A 25,792-nucleotide genomic window follows, 5' to 3' on the forward strand; every position below is an offset into this window, starting at 1 on the left:
TTAAATATTCAACAGTGCAAGTGTTCTGCCATTTAGTCTCATCACGTTGCTACACTGTGGAAACACTGGCTCAGTTCACCTCTTAGATTTCCCAGCAGAAATAACACAAGTCTGGTGTGAACTGAACATTTGTGATAAGCAAACTTCCTCCTGCTGTTCACAAACTGAAACCTGAACACAGTCAGCAACGTGCAGCTTCCTCATTTCTCCAAATGGCTGTTGCTTCCATGCCTTTGCAGAGACCTAAAGCTTAATGCCAACACACTTGCTCAGTCATTTCCTAAATTCTGCCACTCACAACTACTAAGAAATACCCCAAAAATACCCATTACGTTAGACTTGCAACCAAAAGTTGGACTGAGGCGTGGGGCAGAAGGCAGGAGAGCTATTTCTAACTATTCCAAATGCCAAGGAACAAAGAAAATCTCTGGGACCTAGAAAAAGAAACCATGCTCCTGTTTATACACAAGTACAGCAAAGCACCGTTTCTGCTCTTAGAAACATTTATCACTTCAAGTCTCACCAGCAGGGATTGTTAGCGCTGCATTAGGCTGACATCTGGCAGAGAGGCTGGGATAAGGGGGAAATGGAGAAGAGCCGACTGAGAAGTTGCCAAGAAGACGTAATAAATTCATTCCTCTGACACAGGACCAAGCTTGTCATTAAATGTCAAGTGCTAGATTAATAGCTGTAGGGGACCAAATCTCTGTTTCAACCTCTAGGCTCTTAGCAATATATGCTAAAAATCCTCCCCCAGAAACACTGCCTCTGAACGGCAAAGTATTTTTGCTCTGTTTTCAGTATGGTGTTGGACTGACAGTGGGACTTGCAGACAATCATACATTGCTGTTACCCATAACAGAGTTGAAAATACCAGTTTGCATTTTGACAAGTATGAGCCAATGTAATGCAGTATGTCACCAGTACCTAATGTAAGAAACTAAGTAAGACCTGGATTCAGATGCCAAATCAGGCATTCCTGATTTGGGTATGAAGTATCCAAATCTAAAGCCTGCGTCCAGTCAGTCCTAAATCAATCCTTTTGGCCTTAAATTGGGAAAAGAAAATCAAAAAAGAAAATTCAGAAAAGAAAAAAAGAAAATTGAGCCAACTAAAAGGCTAAAGGAGGCAGCACCTGGAAGTGAATGCATAAAGAATTTCCCTTGTATCTTAGAGGTCCTATCTCCCCTCCTCCCATTAAATTCAGGTAAAAATTTTGCCCATTGTCCTAACAGGGAGTCAGATGGGTCCCTTCTATCTTTTTTCCTTCCCTGCCCTTGTATTTTCTGCTATGTGAAATGAATAAACAATCTAGGAACACGTTCAACTTTGCAGAGTCTACCTTCCTATTCATAGTCCAGACACTGAGGCCAGCCTGAGGCAATGCTCCTAAACATGCAGCAAATGCCAAGAAAATTAACATGAACTTTTTTATCTTTCTTCCTTAATTTTTTTTCAACAAGGCACCCCATTGAAATTCAACATACATTTTAGTGAAGCACTCTGATGCTGGGTGACCTTTGTGTGACATTTTCTTTGCATATGTGCACCAGGAGAGACCAATCCACCCTTTAACAACTCCGTAAAATAGCACCATGGCCATGGCAGGGAATGATAAAGACTGCTGTGATGAGTGCTAATTCTTGTGACATTGGAAGGCTCCTTAAATCAAAGCACTGAAACTGAGAAGAGAGGTGCATAACTACGAGGTTTATTGATCATTCGTTACTACATGAGCATAATTCTACCCTGAGAGAACTCCACAAAGTCCCTGTATTTATGGTATCGGGGCACCTACCAGTTTTTACCAAATAAATAACAACCGTTTAGCAGAGCTGACAAAAAGAGAAAGAAAGAGTTAACCTTACAGGCTACTAGCTTTGCATATTTAGTATACTTTACCTATACCTTGCTTTCTACTTCCAAACTAGTCTTAATGCTAACACGCGACTCCCCCTGCTTAAAACAGAAAGGAGCTGAAATCCCGGAGCAGAGAAGACTGGTACAGCAAACCTCAGAATACCCATCTATGAAACAGTAGAGACAATAATTTAAAAGAATCCAGTTGCCAAAGCTGTTATAAGTCATAAACGGGTCACTATTTGGATAAGTTCTGCAGGATTCTTGATTAAAAAAAAAAAAAAGAAAGAAAAGAAAAATAAACCTCTATAGCAGGCTCTTACAGTTTGCTTGGGTTTTTTTAAATACTTCTGTTAAGTAGAATTAGCTGCTTCACAGACAGTAAATCCACCAGTGGAAACTCTTATGCATTACCACATTGTGAACATCTGACCTCCAACACTGGGAAATAATGAAAAATTAATGGATCCAGATGTGCCAATCCTGCCAATGGACAGATGTTCATTTTACACACCATTTAGAAATCCCCAGAGCATTTGACTACATGATGATAAAATTACTAAATAATAGGAAGAAATGGAACAGTGTTTAAAAAGTGAAATCTGCACTTTTCCAATATATGAAAACACACAGAGACAGGTATGCAAAAAGATTACACTAAGAACACATCACAGCTACGGCAGCAGCTTTAATTCAGGAATTTCTAATAGGACAACTTGCAATTGCCACTATTAGGCACAGCCCTGATTTCATCCAAGTCATACCTAATGATTCCAGCATTAAAGAAGTGAGAAATAATTTGAAGAAACAAAACACACTCAAAAATCATCACTACATTAGATATTTGACCAGTCCGAATCCATTCCTCTGCCATTAACTAACATCTCTCTTATATTCTCTCCTGGAGCTCTTCTGTCTTCTTGGAGGTGATTTTTTTCTTCTATTATACTTGTCCAACATGGCACTTACCCTTTAACGAGATACAGATAAAACTGTCCCTTGTCAGGTTGTGCTTGTCATGCCTAAAGAGGGTTTTACTACATCATAAAACCACAAAATGCCCCAGTATTTAAAAGATATCTATCATTCTATCATTATGTCATCCAGGTTCTGCACATTGTTCTTTGCAATACAACAACAGATCCCTGAGCAGAAAAGCAATGGAATAGCTGCTGTGTTGCATGTTCCCATGCGTTTGGACCTGTTACATGAAGGACTGAATGCTGATAGCTCATTACAGGCTGCAACTGCAGATAGTGATAGTTTTCGTTGAACTGTTGCCGTAGGGTCTGGTTTTGAGACCCTGCACAATTTTTGTGTGCCAGTTGTGTGGGGCCAACCCAACCCCCCCACAACTGCTCCTCGCCTGGCGTTCCTAACAGCCTTCCGCCTCCATTTGCAGCCGCCTCATCGGCAAAGCTTTCAGTCTGCAAACGAGCATCTGCTTATGTGATACCGAACAATTTGTTACATTAGATTCTGAAAGCATTTTACTAAGGAGCTTATTTATGCTCGGTGCTTTGATAATGACTCTGATGAACAAACTTCAGGAGCAGAGAGAGAAAATGGAAGTTGATGGTGTTTGAACATAATTTCAATGCTGACTGCACAAAGCTCAACCTTTCAGTAGCAATTCTGCCTTTGTTCCTTTGATTTTGCAAACAGTTGACAAAGGCAATTCTATTGACCAGGCAGAGTTGATTAAAATACTGAATTACAATGTTCTATGGGGCTCTCAGCTATACTGTCCTTCACCTATAGGCTTCCTCTATCTCAGTCAGCTAGCACAGATTCATCTTAGTAACTGAACTACAGACCCATTGCTGTATCTTGTTTACTATCCATCTTGTCTCTCCTGTTGACTTGTTCCAAGTACTTCAAAGAAAGAAGGTATAAGCAAGTTTCCAAAAAATCTCTCATCTGCTAGTGGGGAGGAATACACATATTAGACCAAAACCTGCACAGGAAAGTTTCTCCTCAGCCCCACAGAGTCAACGATTGCCTTTCAGCGTAAAAAACACGAGGAGCAATATTGCCATTGGCACATAAACAAAGGCTGATTTCAGTGTTTTTAGAGGGGTACTACTATGACCCTCACAAGTTTAATTTTCAGCTCTAAGTGCAAGTTACAGGGGAAATGCATTGTCATGCCGTATATAGTTTTCCTCCTTTGTAAAATGGAGTACATAATAAATATCTAAAAGCAGGTATCTGCCCAGACAAGGTCATGTGCTTACGTTACTTCCATTATCACTGCTACTGCCTTCAGATTTCAGATGCCCCTTTACATAAAAAACACAATAACAGAGAATTCATTCCCTGATGCCTGGTACTTTTTAAACTTTGACAGTAATGCAGAATGAAAATACAAAAGACTCAAGCCCCTTCTCATTAGGCAATGACTTACATCTAAAACTGTCCAGCTGTCTACAACAGTATAAGTTGTTGGGCAGTAAAGAATCTGATGCTGCATTAAATAGAAGTGGTGCTTCTGTACAAACGGTGCTGATATGCAAATTTTGCTGGTGGGGAGGGGATTAATAACTATCAACAACATCATCCGATAAAGCAAGCCAATCATCAGCTCTCCTGTTGATAGGCCTGGGAGCAAAAATACAGAAAAAAACCCTTGTACAGGAACAAGCAATTTAACAAGATCCAGAAAAAAGAGTCTTGTATTTTCTGGTCTTTCAATTTCCTTTCCTTATCACACATGAAACCTGCAGCTCTCCCCATCTGACTGGTGACTCTCCTTGGAAGCACCACCTTCACCTTGTCCAGAGTTCCTGCTGTACTCGCGTACCACATCGCATACACATTGCATTCTATCTAATGCTCAGAGCTCACAAAAAGTAACTGCTTCCAGTAACAAAGTAAACAGGATGAAAAGTACCCCTCCCTACAAAAAACGGGAATCAGAAGAGATGACTCTCTAGCAGACCTTGTTTATTAGAATGCCCCCCTCTTTTCCTTTTAAATCTTAGAGAATGAAACTTCCCGTTGTTGACAAGAGCCCATAAAAGATGCAGAACTTACACAAACCACTTTCTTGTCTTTAGAGGTAATCAGTCTGTTACTGATGGACTCGTGCCTCTGTTACCGCTCGTTCCGCACTGAGTGGAAGCACAGCCAGTTTGGATCGCAGTGCCATCACAATTGCCTCCCCCAAGGTCACATTCAGCTTGTGGCAGAGCAGGGAACAGGCTGACAAGAGGCTACCTAGTGGCTTATTTTGTCAGAGTGGAAGTGCAGACCCAGCACGACAGAAGAATAAGCAGTATGCCTGCGTGATGTTACCATAGGGTAAGAGAAGATGTAGACGGAGAGCGGCACAGTTTGCTGTCCTCACAGCCCTGAAAAAGCTCGCTCCCATGAAGAATACAATGCTGTGCTTCTCACTTAGCATTCATTAGGTCTTCAGTGGACATTAACTGCAAAGACTTATTTACACAGTTTGTGGAGAATAGCACAATGATTTATCAATCCCCAAAAGAAAAAAAAGCCCAATTTCTCATCTGAGATTGGAAAAGAAAAAGAGGGAAGGGGCAAATCCTTCGAGCATAAACAGATTGCACTATTTATACACAAAAATGTTTTCTGCATCTATAAACTTACCGTGCCCAAGTACTTTAATTAATCGCAGTGGTTGCTATGGCAACCTTCCTAACTCAATTATAGATCTACAAAGAGGTGCAGTGTACTTATGACAGAGAAGCAGGTAACTCTTTTGCTGGAACTGAAGTAGGGAGCACAAAAATAAAAACATTGTGCAGTCACTGTCAGAAGGTACAGGACAGATGCAATGGATTTTTGCTTAACCAGATCCGACCTCCCAGGTCCCTACCAACTTAAATTATCCTATGATTCCACCCACTCTGTAGCCTCCTGAGGGATGACACAATACGGGAACATCATCGACAGATTTGTGCCAACCTAAGTGACTAAACAAAGCTGAATTCACTGGCTCCATCCTGAGCTGAGGCAAATGGCAACATGACAGGTGGAGAGGAAAAAGGTTTTGGTGAAAGAACTGGAGCTTTTGACAGGATGAGTGAACTCATAGGGCCTCCAGCTACTGGGGAACACAGCTTTCACAGGAGGCTGAACAGCATGACCTTAACAGGTAGAGCTCAAGTACTTGACCCTAAAGGTTGCATTCTGCTCTGCTACAGATTTTCCCTCTGACACCGCAAAAGTCACAGTCTCTGTTGTTTGTACCTCAGTTCCCCATCTGTAAAATCAGGACTGTAATTCCTGATTCCTAAACAACTTAAAGAGCGAAAAATTACTGTGAACTGCTCCAACCCAGAACAGATAAGGTCTGTTTCAAGGTTACTATCAGATTAATGATGCTAAAAATTGATGATTTATGGCCAGTTCTCTCTCCCACCAAGTACTAGAGGAGTTACTATTCAGTTGCAGAGGCTGGGCACTAGAGAAGACCCAGTGACTTTCCTGCATTAGAGCAGACAAACGGTCTGCATCACAATCGGTATTCTGTCTCCGGTAGTGATCTAGACGTTTCAAAAGTAGCTGCAATGTCCCCTATTTGTGCCACAGCACTGAATAATCAACAGAAAAGGAAAGGCAGGAAAAAAAGTAGTGAGAAGAAAAATGGCATTTCCTCTTAGCCTTATCACCTGAAATCTGAGGACTGATAACCTTTACATTTATTATGAACAATCATCTTGCTGTGTGAACTGGGTTCCTTTGTCTTCCATACCTGCATTGCTCATATCTTCATTTCTCTGGCATCTTTTTCAGGAATGGACTCCCATGACAAAAGAGACACTACTTTTCCAGCTCATTTGTCTGTCATCCATTGTCCTATATGTGACTTTTAGTCACTGTGGCAAGATACTGTTTTGCCCCTCTACAGATCCTGTCACTTACATTAAGTGTCCTTTTCTCCCATTTTAGATGAAATGCCTTGTTAGATATTTCTAAAGGTGTCTTTAGTGAGACACAGTGATATTTCTTACCCTTTCTGCCCCCATCCTTCAAGGTCACAGACAGAGATTTCAGCTTGTTTCTTAAAGGTTAAATGCAAGTTCCAGAAGAGCAACTTGAACTTTGGAGAGCAGAAAAAAATCACAACCTTCAGAGAATACAATATCATTATGTGAGAAGTAGTGAATATGAATGATAAACTAGCAGCTGGAGAAGCTGGACAGAAAATAGCAGCTCTCTTTCTGAACAACAACTTTATCTGTCTTCGCAAACCAACTACTACTTTTTCATACTTTTTTCTCAAGCCTGCTCTGCTCTGAAGAACATTGGAGCCTGCAGAGCAGGAAGTTGCCAGAGGCTTTTTATTTCAGCAAAGCCCCCACCAGCTGTGACTGCGCTCCCTGAAGGGTATACAACCTTAACTCTTCAGAGATGGGTATTTTCCAGTCTACAGGCAAACAGAGGCTTACTCAAAGTCAGAGTGTTCACAGGTTGAACACATTTTGCTCTTCTCTTCAACAGGCACTTTAAATCATAAATTCCTGCTCAGCTTTCTACACCTGTATTACTCTCCTAGGGCTGAAATTAGCCCAATACAAAGGAGCTTATCCTTCAGGAAATATTGTTACTTTTTTCCTATTCTCTACTCTTTTCTGTGCCCATCATTTTCAGCACTGACCCTTCCAATTTACTGGGCTTACAACAGATAACTGCATAAATTTATACGGTTTCTATACATACTGGAATTCAGACTAGGTGATATTATAATCTCTGCTGGCCTTAACTCATTCAACCAAACAACTGTTAGAGCACATAGCTTAGCTGTGCAATGCCTACACTTCAAACCTTTGCAGGAAAATCCGAATCTCAATCCAGACTCAAAAAATCAGAATCTCAGTCAAATGCAATGATCTGAAAGGTCCCTTCCAATCTAGACAGTTCTATGATTCTATGACCCTGTGCGCATTGTGATCACTGACAGCAATTTGTCCATTTTGCATCAACTTCCTTGCAGGATCTTGCAGTATTTCACAGTTGTAAAAAATACAGAACATTAGAACTACCAGTGCATAAATGGGTGCTGGGCAGCCACTCTTCGTTTTAGCATACCTGACCTGCAAAATTGTTGTTTCAGTTAAGTCTGGACTGTTTGGATACATGTGCTCACGGCACAAAACCTTGCAAGTGGAAACTACTTGAAAAACTACTTTCAAGTCTCACAACTGAAAGTCTGTTTTCTCCAAGCACAGACTGCTAGTATTTGGTCACCCTATTTCATGTTCTTCCACTTTGAGGAAACCCTATCTGTAGTCCCATTTTATTATAGATGGCCCTGCCACACTCGTGCAAATGCCCTGTCAAACGAAAGCCTGGAGCGACAAAAATCACAAGCTTCTACTGTTAAATCAACAATAAAACAGGCTCTACAGTGAGAAATTGGCCAACCAGCTTTAAGTAATGTGGTATCCTAAGTGGGCTATACTAAATTTAAGCTGCATTTATATACATCCAGAATTTTCTTCAGTCTATCAAGGCTCCATCTTTAAAAGTGGGTTTTTTTGGCTCTTCAGCTTTTGTATTCATACAGTTCTGGTAATTGGACGTGATTTTTACCTTGGCAGCATTTGTAGAAGCAGAGTCTGATAGGGAATTAATCCATGCCTCCCTAGCATAGTAGCAGTCTCTAAGGGCCCGGATTATCAGGGTTAGTTCAGCAGCTTGCTCCGCTATCGCATATTATACATGACTGGACACCTCTAAGGGCCAGAGGCACTGCTGAGGAATTCCAAAAACATCTTACTGGAGAACACAGCAAGAGAAAGGCATTCTGTTTTCTTCATCACAGTATGGTTTAAGCAATTAAAGACACAGAGCTAATCTGTTGCAGTTGCCAACTACGGTGTTCAGTTGTTCTTGCAAGTTCAGGGACGACTGCAGGTTTAAAACTTATTTATTAAACTACATGAGATTTCTCCTTATCAGCAAATTGATGACTACATTAGGATCACCAATGAAAGAGTTGTGGACGCTGGCACCTTTCTATACATATTTTACATATACTTATATTTGTAAATATATGTATAAAAGAGACACTGGGTTAAAATAGCTAAGAAAATGGTAGATCAGATACTTCCATTTCCTGTTCTCGTTATTCAAGAGAAAGGGAGATCAGTGGACCAGAAACAAAGAAAACTTACAAAATCTAGGAAATGTTATGTTATGCCATGTGCTATTTGCTGAGAAGCACTAATCAGATATCAAAATTCTAAACAGGATAAAAAAGCAATACCAAGGTACTTAACATATGCACGATGAAAAAAATTCTACCTTTGCACAGATTTAAGAAAAGAAAAGAAAAATTGACCTTGCTTCAAGGCATAAATCGACCTCTAATGGATCAGGATTTTTCCTGCAAGCAGGTCTTAATTAAAAAGTGCACAAAATCACTTTGCAACATAATTGTTAGTGGTAGCCACTATTGGAGAGGTTATTAAATTAAAGTACTACCAGACTTGATAGTACCATATGGCCATTCCCATGCCACTAAAGAAATAATTTTTACACATCCGGAGTGGAAGTCAATTACCGTAACTGGTTGCTATCCTGCCTAGAAAAAAAAATCTGGACAAAACCCATCTAACTACTCTCTACATATATTCCCCATGGAAACCAGCATTCTCAGAACTGTCTAGAACTATGCAGTCCATAGAAGAATACAAAACATACGGAATGAAGGGATGCAGGACACCCACAGTGGTAGTAGCTGTAAGGCCTGGTTTGGAACCAAAGCCAGTTATTCATGTGATTTCAGAGTGATCCTTGCTGTTCAACACTATGGCTAAGGATTTAACAAGAGACATTCAAGCAGTGCACCAAGAAGCCCAAACACAACCATTTCTGCTATTCACAGTTTATCTTTGCAGATTTCCTCTCTTCCTATTCCTCTGGTTCTTCTCCCAAGGGAGGTCAGATGTGGAAAACAGCAGGCTGACCTTTAACACTGCTCTAACACTTCACCTTCTTCAAGTCCTTTACAAAACAGCTAATTAAACCTATTGTTCCCCCCAGTACAATGTGAAAGCACTATTCCTAGCCCTGGAGATCGAATTCTCCTCCTAATTGCATCCTGTACAGTACATTCTAACAAGTCAGACTATCTAAATCAGTGCTGCTTCACTGAAGCGAAAGGAGCTTTGCCAGTTTACACCAGTTGAGGTCATGGCTATATTGGGTCAAAGGTATTCCGTGGAAGTATGTACAAAGCAATTAGGACTATTACTATACAAAATATCGAACGCTGTCGTGGTTTAACCCCAGCCAGCAACGAGGACCACACAACCTCTTATTCATTCCCCTTTCTACCTGCAGAAGGGCAGGGAGAAGAGGGAGAAAAGGAGGGGAAAGGGGAAAAAAACCCCAACTCGTGGGTTGAGATAAAGACAGTTTAATAGAACAGTAACAGAAAAGGAAAATAACAACAATAATAATAATGGTAAAAGAATATACAAGCCACTCTCACTGCTGGGGAATTGGTTGCCCGGCCCAAGCAGAGATTGCAGATTCCTCTCCCCACACCCCCCAGTTATATACAAGCATGTTCCATTGGCCATTCTATTGCTCTGTCTGTGCTCCTTCACAGCTTCTATAGGAAGCTGATAAAAGTCCCTGACTAGTATAAACACCACTTAGCTACAACTGAACCAATATGCATTATTGATATGCCTTTCATACCAAATCTGAAAAACAGCAACCACTAGAAAGAAAATTAACTCTATCCCAGCTGAAACTAGAACAAACACCTTTCATATTTTACCAGGAAACTTGGAGAAGCAAACATAGAGATACTGAGAATCTAGCTAACGCCACTAAAAAAGGTCATATAGGAAGTTGGAGATCACAGCCCATGTTAGGATTATCCCTTTTTCATCTCCATTTCAGTTGTGTTTTTTAAAAAAAAACAAAGGCTGTGGAAACTTGAAGCTTAATACTTGATGTTATAAAGGTAGAAGCTCATCTACATCAACAGCACTACCTTTATAGTATCAATCTTTGAATATAAACCTCTATGTGAACCTAACACTTGACACCACACTTTTATTTACCAGAGATTATATGCACAGCATCATCTGCAGACTTAAACAGGTTCTGTAAAGGGATTTTAAGCAAAGTCAGTAAATAGCTATGCAGAAATTGTCTCAAACTCAGGTAAAATAAAATCATGTGTTGCTAAGATCCCATAACAAATGCTAATAACCGGGAGAGTATTTGCCCTGTATGCGTTGACCTTATTACATACTAACATTTCATCTATAATGCATTTAAGTCAAGTTCTTCCTGCTCTAATGAATTAACTGCACGCTAGTGGACTGCCACTGAGAACTTGTTTGGGAAAATAGCTCCAATAAAAATCACATCAATAATAACACCTCCAAACCATTTAACAGTCGGGAAGTGCTTAAAAAATGATTTTCTTTCACTTCTCTTGTCAGAAAGTCTTCAGACGATATAAACATTCCATGATAGTCTTTTGTAAACTGAGTGCAAGCAATGCTTTTTTTTTTTTTTTTAACAAAAAAAATAATTAAAAAATAGGCCCACAATGGGATGCAACTTCTTCTTCAGGCTTAGAATATTATGTCCTTACACCACCTAATTACTCCACCAGAGCAAATTCTCTCTTAATGGCTGCTGACAACAGATGATGTTTGCATTGCAAATTTTTTCAAAACTTTTGAGAGGTACTCAGATTTCTTAAAGGTAATGCTAAGCTGGTATTTAGATGATACTATCTAAAATGATGGCACTGTTAATTGTTTTCATGAGATCACCCAGTGATATTCTAATGTATTATTTATATTATTGGATGGGCAAACCATTGTGCTAAGTGCTATATGAATATATAGCTGTGACGTTCCCTGTCCTAGGTAAAGTGTAAAGACCTCAAGTGGAGAAAGCATTTAAAACATATGTTTAATGTTAAAAGCGTATTTAAAACTTGTTGAAATCAGTCGTCCTTTTGTAAAACATACCAATCATACAGGTTACATAGTATCCAAGAGAACTACAAGCTCCTACATATTTTGATGGCTACTCACTACTGGAATGTAATTATATGTTGCCCAGGATACAACAGATGTTCTACCATATATATCTCCACCATAAAAGGGGGGTGGGGGGATCAGGGGGAGAATTTTAGTCCACTATAAGTATTGCTAAAGGAATCACTACAATTATTCAAACAATGGGCTAACATTCATATTCTAACAAAAAGATGACAATGGGCAGTTTGTTAAACTGAAGTTGCCTCCTCTAAAAGAGACAGCATCTCAACAGACATACTACCGAAAAACTACAACTGGGAAAAAACATTTTAACATTTAATTTCATTTTCATATGGAAGAGCAACTGGTGGATAAACTTGGCAAGAAGAGACATGGATTTCATAGTTATTCCTCGTCTCTCTCTCACACACCCGCCAAATCTGGGTGATTACAGAAACAGAGGTAGAGTTCTAGAAAGCTAATGAATCAACACACAGTTAAATTACACAACCCATAAAAATCAATGGAACCACAAGATGTAACACTAGGATGTAAAAATCCTGCTAATAACAAATAAAGCAAAGCCATATTTAGGGACTGTCTTGCGATCTATGTCTAAAGTACAGCTTGGGCACATTGTCAGCACCTTAGCAAATTACTATAAAAAAATAAAAGCCTACAAACAATGTAGTGGTCCAGGTCTCACATGTTCCCATTTTCCCCTTAAATGCCAAATATCTCACATTTACAGCCATTTCCTTTACGTACCTTAAGAGTTTCTGAATGTAGCACACACACCTTATTCTTTTTCCCCAGAAAGGCCACTGTAGCACAACTACCATTTTCATTAGGATCAATATTTGAGAGGACTGGATATGTCTGGCAATCATACCATACTCAAAAGGTGTATGCACTTTAAACTGTAACGTCTCAAATATCTCAGAATTATTACTTTAAATTCTGGTTTTTCCTTTGTTCACATTTCTTTTCCAAGATAAACGGAGAGAAAAGAGAACTGCAGTCAAATTAATGTATATTTATAGAATGCATTGATTGCACTGTTTGCTCATACTGTTTCTGGAAACCAAAATCAGGCCCTATGTCCTTAAGGGACTCAATTTCCTCTTCACTGATTCACCTGTAACAGTTAACTATGTCTAAGCATCTCTGTGGTCACACTGATTGCAGTGGGACAACTTATTTCCACACACATTCATTCTTGTCTGACTTCAGTGCTACTATAGAAGCCATGAGTTTCCTACATGACATTTGAAAAGATTTTATAATACTCCTCTTCTTCAAGAAGCTAATATTCAGAACCTAAATCCTAAATAGCAGTAAAATTTCGATAAGGGCAACAAGGTGCACATGCATGTCATGTCATCTGGATAAGGAGGTGCCTTTATTATATGGAAACAGTTAGCGCTGGTGTACACCCAGAAATGGACTGGGACTCATACTGAAGGTTAGTGAGGTGTTTTCACTCTCTCTGGTCTCAGAAACCAGCATTACTGACAACACTTCAGCCTATGCACTGAAGATGCTGTGTTGTCTCTTTCTTATGTGACACCTGGATGTAAAGTGTCTGGAACTAAGCATTCAGCCACTTTTCCTCATGCATTGTCATCACAGTAAAAATGAGCCCCAGAAAAACGTGTTAACAACATTTCAGAGGAGTGAAGAGAATTTTAGTAAATGCCATCCAGAACTGCAGTGCAGGTCAGTGATAGCAATCTGTTCTGTGCCTGCCACAGTAAGGGCTGGCTCCTTAGCACAACTGCTTCAACAGCATTGCTGGCCCAGCTCACTGAATTCACAATTAAGTGACTAATGCCTTTCTCTTCACTGACATTCACAAGACGTAACAGCAGACAAAAGAAAAAAGCTCAAAACTGTGATCCAGCCACCTTCCCATTCTCAAATTGACCACAGTTGTCTGTTCCACAGAGAGCAGCAAACTGGAGGTTCAGGCTTCCTGGATACTCCTTCCCTGCTCAGCTGTGAGACTTCGGATTAAAGCCATGTCGTCTATCTTCTTCTTACATCTGTACAAAAGACGCTGGTTTTGCAACACGTTCAGAGACCTCTAGAATGCCAACTGTGTTGCCAGAAGAAGAAAGGCATGGTAGTTTCAGACAATTCTGTTTCAGACTCCCAGTCACTGTTGCATAGTGTGACAAACACTCTTCAGGCTCATATCAGTGGCTACGCAGCCCCATCCTGTAACAAGAAGGTCACAGAGGAGGATCCCAATTTTCTTTGGTTCCTAAGACCTAGACCAATAAACAATTTGTGTAATTCAAAACAGCACCTGGCAATCTTTCTGCTCCTTCCACAAAGGTTCCCATTGTATATATTGCATATGCACATACATACTCCTATATTTAGACAAGCGCCCTTCATGAACACAACAGAAATTCTGGATCCTTTTCTCATTATCATTTCATAAGTTGCAGGATTTAAGGCTTGTTTGTGTTATAGCTGCTGATGTTAAAGTAACACTTACCCTGAAGCTTTCATAAAATTTTCAGGTCTGATATTATTTTTAACCTACTGCCAGAGGCAAATCTTCTAGCAGAATGCAGCTATAAGAGGTCATTTATTTCCTCCCAGTAAGCAAACTCTATTTGCTTATCAGGGCAATAAATATTACCACCAATAATATAAGTGCAAAACAGTTCACGCTTCCATTGCCATCATGGTAGAACGTTGTTTCAATGATGATTTAGTCGAACTGCATGTACCTCAATTTTTAAGGAAAAAGAAATTACAGTAAAATTAAACAGCTTCCCATTCAACAGGGGGAAATTTTTAAAATACATTCTAGGTTAACACCTCATGTTCTTGTTATGAGCCACACTCAAATCCTCAGAATTTGTCATTTAATTCAAATTAGTCTACAGAAACAGTAGGTTCTTTTGAAAGCTATAACATAAGATCATTAAAACGTACAAAAGACTTTTATCTGTTGGGGGAAAATATGTATACAAAGGAGTGAGGGAAGAGGAGATCTCAAACATAGGAAAATGACAGTATTTTCTACCTTAACCTCTTCAGCTATAGTTGCTAAGTAACCATGTCACACCACTGCATATTCTCTGCAGCGTCTGGTCTACAGCCTGACAGTTTGATTAATTCTTCTGAGTACCAAACCTGCATGGTGAATATTTTAAATACTTAAGCATTTGGGTGGGACACACACACAACAAAAAAAACCATCTATGATTTATAAAGTAAGTTTTATTACTAGGCTGCCATATTTAGATGGGAAACTAAAATCCTCTTCCAACCGAGGAAGGTGATATATGTAGTGGTTTCTTTCTCTAAAGTTTTTGCCTCACATACCAGTAATTATATTTCTCCATCCTCAAAAGCCTGCATGTTAATTACAGATCCTGTGTATAAATGTTTGCAGCGGAACAGCAAAAGAAAAAAATCCCTACGTTGTCATTGCATTGTCCTCTAAGTGTCTACATTTCTACATGAGGAAGTTAAAAAAAAATCAACAAACATTACCCTGTCAGTGTACAGATAAAGCAAAACTCTCTGGATCCTACCTCTTTATACCAACCCTAGCTTCAAGACTTCCACACTTTTATATTGCAGCTTATCAGGAGACTAATTAATACAGATTTTAAAAATCACTTTGCCTCTAAAAGTTTCAAGCATTTATGAAATTATGCCTGCCTTCCCAACTCCTCTCCTTTTGTTCAGACTGTTTTGGGTAACATAAAGGGAGAAAAAGCGCAGTACTAGCTTAGAGATGCTTTTTTAATTGCAAGCATAAGACCGTGCAAGCCATCACTCCATCAGCTACTTGCAAGACAGCCAGAGCCGGGGTGAGGTATCACAGAAGGGCATGGCCATATGAAGAATAGTGTAGGAAGAAGAAACCTCTGCCCATCTAAAAATGCAGGGGAGGTTTACAAAGCCAGAAATTAATTGTTTTCAAACTAGAGTTCAAGCAGGGCACTGGGATGGAAGCAGGTGTCTTTGCTTGATGTTGAACACAGGACTCTCCCAGGCTGTACTCTTTGGATGACTAACAGCACACGCAACCACCACAAGTTATAAAGTGTTTGCTCTTCTCCTTTGTTGCCAGTGGTTCTATCCAACTTTAGGTAGACAGAGCAGTAACACAATATTCTCTCACATGTTAGTCCACTATCTAAAGAAATTACGGATGAAAAGACATTCACAAAACAAACCTTTTGCTAATTAATGCAGCCAATACTAAAGAACTATTTGAGAACTCCTACCTCTTATTTTCCAGAGAAACCATTGTGTTTCTCCTGAGCCACTGACCTTCTGTACAGTGATATAAACTGAACTCCCTTTGTGTTTCCATTGTAATGTAATTGTGTCGTGCTTGCTAAATACAATTGGACTTGATTGACTAATTAGGCACTGCAGATTACCAGTCTTTGAGCAATCAGTCTGGTTGAATAAGATACTTCCTGTTCTAAGGAACTTTATAGAGCCTAGAGTGTATCCTCCACCAGAAGGACATTCTTTCCTAATATAGGTCTTTAAATGTATCACGGGATTTGCTACAAACAGGCAGAGATCTTCACGGATTCTTACTAGGAACGTTCTCTGGTAGAACACAATATTCCTGTTCGGATGCTTCCTAGAAATGCTTTGTTCTGTCTTTTGCTCCAGAAATTATTCTACTCCATTGGCTGAGACGTCTCCTATAAATGTTGACAAAATTAAAACCACTGGATTAAAATGTGATCAAAATTATATCTTTGGTCTACTCATACAGTACTTTGTCTCTCTATCAGAACAACTTAATAGTATTTGCTGAAAGGAGGAAACCCAAACGCATATGTAATTATAGTGTTTCTACCCTTCGATATTACAGAAGGCCAGAAGCAGAAACACTATCTCTACCAGAGTCTGTTCATTAATAGAACAATAGAGAGAGCTGAATTTATGTGTCTTAGCTACAAGCTAATACAGCTGATATTAAGTAGCATCTCCTGACTATACCAGATCTCTATCCTGAAAGAAATCTCTACCAAATAACCAGAGCCCTCCTGCAGCGAGGCTTTTATAGAGTCTGCAGGTTTCCCCCTCAAGTACATGCACACAGTTACACATTCCTCTCCCAGGAAGCTCTGGCAGCTGCACTCACTTTGCTGCTCTGAGCTGGCAGCTCTTGTGTATGCCCATGCCTTCTCCTTCAGGATCTTCCACAGGGAGAGAAACGAAAATGAAATTAACCCCTTAGGAAGACCTTGGAATCCCAATTTAAATAAAATAGTCCCTACTGCCTTACATCCACATGTACTCTTCACGTATGCAAGAGAATGAGAAGCTTCTATATATGCAATTGTACAAACAATAATGCATACAAACCCTTGGAAGCAGGGAAACTTAAGTGAAGCTGAGTTTACGACCTATTGGCAAACTGTTCATTTTGCTAGAGGACAGATGTCCACTGCATCTCATCTTTGTAGTTCTATGCTCAGGCTTGTACTGGTTTCCACTCCCTACCATGTATGTTTACAGAGAATTTTTGTTTTCCTGGCCAAGAACTAAGCATTTATTCCTGTTACATTTATTGTTATAATGTAGGAGAGTCCTTGTGGCTTAAAGTATTCCTTTTTTTGGTTTTGCTTGTTTTACCCTATTCTCAAAAAGATTCCTTCTGGCCCGGCAGCTAGTCAATGTACCATAGAACACGCTACCCAGAACCATTTTTGAAATAATTTTTGCTTAGCCCTTCATTTTTCCCTTGTGACTCCTTGGTGGTTTGGCTTTTTTCTCTATCTCCCCCTGCAGCTCTTTTTTGTTACTGTTTGTTGCAAAGGGGTATTCCTTTGGTTTAGATCATTGATTATCTGAGCATAACTCAATCCTGCATCTCTGGGATGCTTACTAACTGCAAGAGCTACTTCTGCGCACTCAGATTGATTTCTCAGGATAAAAAAAAAAAAACAAGCAATGAAACTCTACTGAGTTTTGCCACCAAAAGAACTTTACAAAGTAATTCAAGACTATACACAAAGAGAAACAGCAACTTAGTATCAGGAGGTTATTGTTTTGTAGCAAGAGAATTAAACTAAAGGTGAGAACTTTTTAGGGACGTTAATTCAAAGTATTCTCACTGCAGCGTTTTTAAATCATATTTGCCAAAAAAATGGAAGAATGACACCTACTTTTTTCAAACTTATTTTCTTCCATCTGATCACTGGGGTGTAAGGTTACAATGACTACTTTGAAAGTCACTGCACAGATGCTATTGGTACGATTTACTTCTGCTGGTCACAGATTACAAAACCCGCAACAGAATCTCAAATGCACTATTTTGGATGTTCTTGAAATGAATCCAGCCTGAAGTGCAACTTCCTGCCACAGAACACAGTTCTCCACAGCACAATTAGTCATTCTTTGTGGTTTTACCTCAGACAAAGGTATCTGATTTCATTTTTAAACATCAAGATCTAAACGGGAAAGTAAATTTTCAGAAGGAAAAGCAGCTTTCATTTTAATCAGTAAAGGCAACTTTATAGAAAGCTTATTTTATCAACTAAGCATATAATGCCTCTTTTTCACTTGTACATTACTGGCAGTAAGAACTTGCTTGCCTATTTCTAGTTAGGAGCCTTTATTAAACTGCAATTCAGGAACCTTTTTATGAACTACATTTTAAACGGAGTTCTAGTTGGATCATAACTTTTTGCTCATTACCTGCTTTGCAAGCATCCTAGAATTACACTTGCATTGCAGTTTTTACTCCTACTAGCTCTGCTTTGCATTTTCTAAACATTCCTCCTGCACTGCTTCAGCTTCAAATCCATCCCCAAAATTGAGCGTTTCATACTCAGTTCCTTATTGTTGAAAAGAATACTTTTCATTTATGTCACTTTTCAACAGAACACTTCAAGTCACTTTGCAAACCCTGAACTACACAGCAGCTGTTCAAGATTACTACCAGCTTTCCGAAGACTAATAAACCAAGTTTAAAGGGTTGGTATGTCCTACACAGCAAGGGTTAGAATGCAAATTGTCTTTACTGTGCTTTATTTGTATACAGTCCTCAGTCACAAATCAAGATTCCATTATGCTCAGTGGCACACAAACGCAAATTAAACCAGGCAACCACTGTTTCTCCACTCCCAAAGTTGAATGTCTAAACATTATTCAGGATACAACTGCAGAAAGGGATAGGGAGGTGCAGGCACGTGCATTGATAGTGTTTAATTCAAATTAAACAGTTTTAGGATTTAGTAATCCTTAACTTCAGTCTCTTGAGTTAAAGACACTTTCCTCAACAAACAAGCACGCAAATCCCTGTAAAGGATTTGATAAAGGAAGTATTTGACCTTTATCATTGAATTCTGAAAATAACTTTCCAATGTACTGCATTTTCAGTCCAGTTATAGTATCAAGTGTTTAACTTCTGTCTGTTAACTTATTAAGCAGAACACTCCATGCTTTTGTGCTACCTGTTTTTGATCAAAGCATGACTTTATGTTTGCTTTTGTAACTGCATGCTAAATTATTAATAACTTATTGGCTTTGCTATGGCTTAACACAACAGGGCTGATGACATTTGTGAGAAGTGACATGTTTAAATACATGTAACTTTAAGTTGTTTTTTTCTCTTTAAACGGATCATGATGAAGGCACCTGTTGCGCCAGGCAAAGAATTACTTTACCATGACATGATCAAAAGCTGTGGAAGAACATAAAGTCTGAGTCTAGAAGTCTCCAAGGAAAAATAAAATTAACAGCTTTGTAGGCAGATTGATCTCCTGATTATTGTTAGCAGCCTACTCCAAAGAAAGGGTGACATTACAGATATCATATGATCTTTACTTGTTCTTGTAAAACATATGATAAGAGCAGCTGAGGTGATGTTATTCACCTTTCCCCAGTCTTTTCTCTCTGGCACCTACGGTCCTAGTGCTGCAGCTGAGCTGGTATGGGCAATTCACTTCATCTCTGGGTTCTCTCATTTCCCTGTCAACTTCAGACTGAATATACTTCACAGCCACCTAAAAATCTTCTTTCTAGACTAAAAATTGACCTTCTGGATTGCTTTATTGTGTAATTAGAATGAATGGATGAATACTTCTGTATATTTTACTCTGCTTGCTCCCCCTCAACACATGCTTTGCAGCTCTTTTCATAATGTGGAAGTGCTTTGCAATTATGTTGGAATTGAGCAGATCTGAATAATTACTCTCCAGTAAACACTTATTTTTCATAGACTTTTTGGTACAATGGGCTTCACTGTTTTCTCCAGTTGAGGTTTGACCTCCCTCCACAGCTAGGAAGAGGTCATCTATCAGCACTGCAAAAGCTACTGTTTCTCCTGTGAGCCATTCCAAACTTAGTCTATGAGACAGGCATAAATTAGGCATTGCTACAGTACTTTGTCACCTCTCTTTCACTGGTTATTAACACTTTTATAAGTGGTAAGCTGTGTGCTTGGAACAATTGTATTATGTCTTTATAATGCTTTTTAGGCAGATGATAGCTAACAGTCCCATATACCAAGAAATTACAGGCTTATTTTGATGCGGACCATGGTGCATTCATGATGTGCTAACATAACCACAGGAGCTTTCAGAGCCTTAGACCAAGGCAAGAGCAAGTACAAGTCACTCCATGAATTGCCATGCAGACACATTCTGTGATTGCACATTGACTCCTTTTATTATTATTATTTATTTAGATCCTCTCCTTCATCTATAGGGAATGCACAGACTTCTAAGGAGGACTCACACTTCCCTAATGCTAAAGGGAAAGGAGATGTATCAGTCCCATAGGCTAAGCCATGAAGTTTGGATCCCTATTACTATTTATCTTGGATATACTCCATCTTTATTTAGATTACTCCAAAACACTTGAACCAAATTTGCTTGAATATTACATTTTACTACCAGACCTTCTCTCTTATTTACATTATTCATTAACCTTGAAGAAACTGCTGCAGGCTTGAGCATGTTAATGAAAACCAAATTCAATCCAATACTTATATTACTTGTTTTATCCTGAGGGACAGACAAAGAACTTTGAGCTGAAAGACCAAAAGCAAGTAATCACATTCATACTACATTTTCATTCTTTCCTCAGCATTTGTCTTAAGTCAAAAGGTGGTATACAAAAAGAAAAAAAAAAAAAGTCTTTTAAATGTTCCCAACCACTATATTTTTCACCTAAGCTGGCAGTAATTTTCCAGGAACTTGGTAAGCCAATCTTCTCTTTGGTTCTTAAGTTAATGAGTAGGCACCTATCCACAGTGCCTGCTTTGTCCAGAACTAAAATGAGAAAGGTTGGGAAAAAAAGAAAAACCAAACACACAACAAAACCCTGTACTTCCACCTATACCTTATGAAGTGTTTACAGATAATAGTAACATTATCAAAATAATCATAGGAAGCAGACAAAGAAACAATAGAGATCCTTGTTCGGGAAGTTCTGCCAGGGTTATGTACCTATGAAACAGAACCTCAACCCCTTCACTGTCCCACCCCACTTCCAAAACATCCCAGTCCTGCTTCCATGTTCTTCATAGATGCAGATGCAGACAAGATTCTCTGTTCTGCATTAAATGGAGGTTTTTTCCCCCTGTAACAACCTCCTACCTGACAAGCTTCTTAGTTGTCTGCCCTTTAATTATGTTTTCTAATATATGTATTGAAATCCTCACCAGCTTGATTAATCAAGTACATCACCAGTAAACAGAAATTTCACTGTAAACGTCAAATGCATAAATTGGGGATTATCAAATTGTAGCTTTATTCCAAGAAATTGACAAGACCAGCGATGAATGCTGTTCACGCCGGAGGACGGTGGTAACACGCTCCTCTGATTAATGAGGTGACAGTTTTATGCTGTGAAATAGCAAAAGGACTTGACAAGACTCACAGTTTTGCTCATTGACTCTAACAGCTGGAATGATGTTTCCTAACATTCTCTCAAGGTTTGTCAGTAATATATTGTCCTTGTCACAATCTTCTCTGAATGGATTCTCACAGTGGAGCAAGCAGCAGCAAGGTGAACTCCAGCAAAGCAAGAGAAAGCAGAACTGGAGATATGGTCATCCAGAGTGCATCATCTCACCAACACCATCAGTTGAGCTATTATTGCTTTAGGTCACAGTGGACATGTTTGTCTTTATTTTCTTGACATAAAGCAGGGTATAAGCAAGCAACTGTACCATACATTTAAAAATGTAAAGATTTAAAAGTGTACAATACAGGGAAATAAACATTTTTTTTGTATGTAAGAGACTGTGTGTTGGAGGATGTTCCTATCGTGATTTCTAGAAGTTTTTCACATCTTTATACACGATTTCAATCCCAGATTGGCATAAGACTTCTATATAGGTTTTTTGTAAGTTTAAGCCTAATAAATAGTATACGAGTACATACACATTTGATTTACACTTCTGTTCTCAGCACCATGGATTTAAACACTTTCTAAAACAGAGATTGATTCTTTCCAGTTTTAAACCAATGTGCAAGTCAACTTGCGACAAAAACAGGGAGACTCGGGGGAAAGACTGAACACAGCCACAGGATGGCAGCGTAAGTGCCCTGTTACACAGCACTTTGTATAGGGAGGTATGCAAAAAGAATACACACATGCAAGAAAGACATGCTTGAACCCGTGATGTTCCAGACAGGAATTGCTGGCAAAAATTATTTTGTCCTATGTTTCTCAAAGTTTAGATTAGATGATCATTATCCCATTAAACTATGCATGCTGTAAACGTCAGGGAACCCACTACTTTAAGGAAAGTATCTGCTTCTGTATCTGCTCCCCCATAACTTTTGCTTCTGATGTCATGAATCGTCATTATCAAAACTGAGAGGAAAGCAAACACACATAAATAAATAAATAAAAAAACAACCAAACCCTCTCAGAAAATATCACTTAACATTCCTGCAAGTCAATGGTACTGGAAATGGCTGTGACTTTTTGCTGCTGGTCTGAGCAAGTAGTCAGAGCAACAGCTTCTTGGCATCCAGGCTTCCCCACAAAATATTTCAACAGAAGTGATTCTTCACCACTCTGAACCCTGTTGGATGCCAGGCATGAGTATGAAATGCTACTAGAGTGATACAAAAGAAAAAAAACATTGAAGAGTATTAGTATTTTATACTTCCCTTGTAAGGAAAAAACAGGCATAAAAAAGATTACACACAAATAGGCAAAAAAAGTTTCAATCAGTTTTTGAGTGCAGAAAAGCATCTGAAATGTCACATTTCCTTTACAGACATGGCAATTACATCTCTGGCTGAAGCCAAAATTTAACCCTAAAGTTGCGTGTCTGTGTTTTGGCTATGAGGACAGTTCCATTGAAAGTACATGATTATAAATGTAATTTTCAAACCCTGTGGAACTGGTCCACAGAGAGGCATTCCCGGGCTTGGCAATGTTTTGTAGTAATTATCTATGGCCAGGCACAGTTTTCATTTCAGTGGGGAAGCAATCTGGCAGCCATTACAAAAGGACTTAAACAGATCATATCCTTTCATAAAGACTACAAGTATCTGTTTACAAGGACTTAAACATTAATGAAGTCAGTTGCCTATTATCCTCTTCCTGTGGCACTAGAACAAAAAAAAATCCAGACTGAAGTTGTACCTCACTTTCTGAGGGGAATTTTGGCAGGTAAAACCTGAGGGTTCCTTACAGCTCCCAGATGACCCCAATGGACACCAGAACATACACGCAAACCAGCATGCAGAGAATGATTCTAATCTAGAGGAAACAAAGGAGAGAGCCTAATTAAAAGAAACAAATTCTTAATGATTGAGTCAGTCCAAATTAGAGAAGCAGAATATGTTTCACTCTAGTCATTGTGTAATTCATTATTTCATACAATAAATGATTTTTTTTTACCCCCACCCCAAAACCAAACTACCCAGAAATCACCAGAGAGCTCTGTGTGATTGGTCTCATTTGCCAGCATTTAGAAGGTACAGAGAAGAAGAAAAAGCTCTGGGCAAGACTCTCTTCCAGCTATGACAGTTCCCATCCAGGTAGCCCACAGTGGTTCCCCTCTTTGGGTGAATTTGAGCCAGCATGAAAAGAACCAGGCTCAATTTCTTAGGCAGATATTTAACTAGGAGAATTGAGCTCTTGGAAGCTGCAAGCTTTATTTACCATACTGGCACAGCAAGTGATGCAGTGTTCAAACACTGAAGTGTTCAATTTGGCCTCAAAATATTCAACGTTTGCTTCAGAAAAAGTCACACTCTTTAGGAATTCGAAAGGATATGCCTAAAACTTCATTGAATCCAGACCCAAAGTCATAAGCTTCACTACAAGGTGTGTAACAAATGATTCGGTATCTCACGCACTAAATGATAAATGCAGATACAAATTATGCAGACATAAATGATATGTAACTTCAGCAGCTTTAGGAGATTCAAATGCAGTTCCCAGCTTTGCGCTTACCTTTTGTGCTTCCTGTTGTACATTTTTACAGAGCTAATGATCAGTAATGATTGCAGTATGGAAAGATTTGATTTTAAATGATATTTGAAAAGATGGCGCAGCTCACTTGTGATTTACAACAAGTGTAAAACGTTACAAGATCAGAACAGTCAGTATCTTACTTGTAGCATGGACTCTACACCACTTTGGTATTTCACTGTTAATGCAATATGCCGACCCTTAAAGGCCCATCAGCCTTACCTTGGCATACCCACACCTACTGGTTAGCCTGGAAGAGAATGCTTATTTTCATTTGATAATGTTTGTGTCTGTGTTAGCAGAAGATGCTAACTTATTTACTCTTTGTGTATTTAATTAGGTTGATGATTTTCTATCTGCTTTTGTGACTACAAAACTTAATGCTTACAGGACTAGCTCACTCAAAGACCTGGAGAATGAAGTCCAGAAAAATCAACCAGGCGACACTGGCAGAAGGGTTTCTCATTGCCCCCTTTTCAATTCATTTCGTCCCAGAGCGGAAGAGTACATTAGAAAGCGATCTCCATATTCTTCGGTTCTCATCTATTAATTCTTCAGAGAGAAGAGCTGCAAGGCTTTTTTAGTAAAGATGCGACTGTAAGACAGCTTTTGGCAAGCAGAAAGCCAGCCTGTCCCACACCAGGTCCTTCAATTACTTGACTGTATAGATGACTCTTAGCAACATGCAAGTGTTACTCACTTGAGAGCCCAGGTAATCTCAAATCAGGGGCTTTTATTCACTGACCACTGGTTACTGATCTGACACAGATTATTTTAGCACTGCCACCATGTTACAATAACAGAGTTACTCAACACTAACATCTTGACCTTAAGTTGTTTAATCACTCATACATTTTAAAATGAGATGCAGCACTTCACAGAAGAAGAAACAACACTGAGGGGAAGGGGGATACTTGAACTGTGCATGCGTAAAGTCTGTGTCTGTGGATCACCTGGCACAGCAACGGCTTGACCTGCTTTAAGTATTGCCACATGACAAAGTTGTTGCAACCAAGAAACCATATCACCCGGAGACAGTCTAACATCTTGTTAGTGAACTTCAGTGCCTACTATGTATTGATTTCCTACTTTTTAATCTCTATTAAATTTACATCAAATATGCACAAAACCCAACAAAAAAACCTGTCCTGTTATTTCTCACACTGAGTAAGTATACTGCTTATCTGAAAGGTTTCCAAGTAATTAATCTAATGCCTTACACTTGTTTTAACTGACACACACACCCCTAACACCCCCCCCCCCCCCCAAGGTTTTATCCTTGAAAACACAGGGTACATTATATTAAATCTTAACCACAGATGCTGCAAATCATCTTAGCTCCAGTGTGTTTCTGTGCATTTCCTCTGGGTAATGAAGGTAGCTTAGAAAAGAAGTAGTAATTCATTTACAACAACTGCAGGTAAAAACCACAAGGTGCCTTTAACTAAGAGGAGCTGGAGGTATATACACGTAGCAAACTGTGTAGTGCTGAA

The 25,792-nt window shown here is 39.2% G+C and overlaps 1 long non-coding RNA gene across 2 annotated transcripts in view; it reads right to left on the reverse strand.

Moving 5' to 3' along the window:
- Positions 1-11,799: 11,799 nt before the first annotated feature.
- LOC141733368 (uncharacterized) overlaps positions 11,800-25,792 on the reverse strand; it is a 54,417-nt gene continuing 40,424 nt past the window's right edge. The window contains exon 3 of one of the 2 annotated variants that reach the window (XR_012584279.1): positions 11,800-14,072. This is a non-coding gene — a long non-coding RNA (uncharacterized LOC141733368). Of the gene's footprint in view, positions 14,073-22,034; positions 23,583-25,792 lie in introns of those variants that run through there. The other variant, XR_012584280.1, reaches the window with a different exon arrangement.

This window comes from Larus michahellis, chromosome 20, assembly GCF_964199755.1.
Source record: "Larus michahellis chromosome 20, bLarMic1.1, whole genome shotgun sequence".
Taxonomy (NCBI): domain Eukaryota; kingdom Metazoa; phylum Chordata; class Aves; order Charadriiformes; family Laridae; genus Larus; species Larus michahellis.